Here is a 2,023-nt window from a genome sequence, read left to right on the forward strand (position 1 = left end):
CGAGAAATTCAACTTACCCACGTACAAGGGGGCATTTTCCACTCTTCATCGCAATTTATACAAAATAGGATAAATTACATACAATCCCCCAGCAAAATTCAGTTTGAAGATGCACTTCTCTAGTAGATTCACATAGAACATCTTCAGTTTATCTTTATTAATCATTTGTGCCAGTCTAATAAATGCATGATTGATAAATTCTAACTCTGTCCAAGGATATGTTAGGGGGGGGGGGGTTCATATTCATTTTTGTTATTGTTTGAATACGTACATTATCAGAAAGAAAAAGGAATAACGATATTGTATTGCAAATAATCACCATCATAACAGCACATAGAAACTGCAAACAACAATTCAGACACCTGATTTAAACTTCAACATCTACAAGCCATGGGAAGGAATGTCAAAGTTATGACACTTTCCCCGTCATGACAGCTCAAGTTTGCAGTGACTTGACGTCATATTCTATTATGACGTCATATCTTGGTAGTTCAGAGAAGTAACAACGGCTGGTACACTGTGATATTTGTCGGACAGCCTTATCATAGCCGCATATTTCTTTCCTCAAATTTCGCGAGTTGTGTACATGTGCACAACTTGCAAACTTTGAGGAGAGAAAAATTAAGCTTCATTTTTGATGCCGTTCATGTTCCGATTGTCCGAGTATCCGATGTGAGCAATATTTTAAATAAACGTAAAGATTTCTACGACAGCAAGATATATTTATATATCTCCACTGTAAATAATTTCAAAATTAATTTGATAAGAAAATGGATATTATGAAATCAATCTGTTGATTTCTACTTAAATTCTGTTATAAGATGCAGCCTCAACAAATGAACTTTAAAATAATGAATATATAAAATTAATTATATTGAATTAACAATTTGAAGATTATTTAACTTATTTTTAAGAGCTTGAAAATTTTTTAGTCAGTCAAAATATGTATCAATTTCAGTCCAATTTGAGTTAAACTAAATAAGCTGGCAATATTTTGCATGTTCAAACCACTGATTATTTTGATTGTTCATCCATTTATTTCTATTTGTTTATTTAATCACTTCTTGAAGAATGAGTTACCGTGATTGCAAAATATTTGACAATCATTGCATTTATAATTGTATATATTCAGAAAAAAAAAAAGATTTTGTATGTGCAGGAAGAACTAAACAAGTGAAGAAGTTAACAATAAAAATTCAAAATTAATGAATAAATCGGTGAATATCAAAGATCAATGAATATAAAAAATATTTTTAAAATTAAAAGCATTAAACACATTTAACCAGACTGGTTTATCTTTTTTTTCAATCCATAATTAAACAAAAGGTGTGAGTAAATTAAAATAAAATAAAATAGTAATACTTACTTATTATCAATACGATAAGATACATCTAAAACGTCATTGTATTTCGTGAGTAAACTTCACTAAAAATACTTTATAAATAACTAATCCTCTGAAGGTTTTGCAAAAATTATGTTTCCCACATGAAATATTTTCATATAAATAATTCTACCATAGATTGGTCATAGAAATAAGAATATTTTAGAAATTTTTATTTTATATTTTTTATTTATATTTATTTTTTTTTTAAGGAAAATGAAATTAAGCAGTCTTTAAAACAAAAAGAAATCAAATTAAGACTTCCGCAGTCTCTACAGAGCCAGAATAATAGGGACAACACTTTTGTCAGCACTTCTCTATGTTTCCCAGCAGGGACAGTAAACAGATAAATTTATCAGCACCGACTTAGATTGTCAGCACTTTTCTATGTTTATAAACACTTACAGTAAAAAGGTCTCATTACAGCCTCGACCAACACAATTTGACGAAAAGGTTACGCATAGTGCATAAAATGCCACATGAACAATGGAATGCTAAATTTTGTATATCTTTTAAACTAAGATTCATTTTGTAACTTAAAAAAAAAAAAACAACGTTTATATTGCTTCAAAATTGAATTGATAAGCCAAAAGAAGACCACAAATGTAGAGTATAATAAGTACTAATGGGCTTTGAGCAGAT

The sequence above is a fragment of the Saccostrea echinata genome, unplaced genomic scaffold (assembly GCF_033153115.1).
Source record: "Saccostrea echinata isolate AGI-Se365-2 ecotype Australia unplaced genomic scaffold, CSIRO_AGI_Sech_v1 ptg000017l, whole genome shotgun sequence".
Lineage (NCBI taxonomy): Eukaryota > Metazoa > Mollusca > Bivalvia > Ostreida > Ostreidae > Saccostrea > Saccostrea echinata.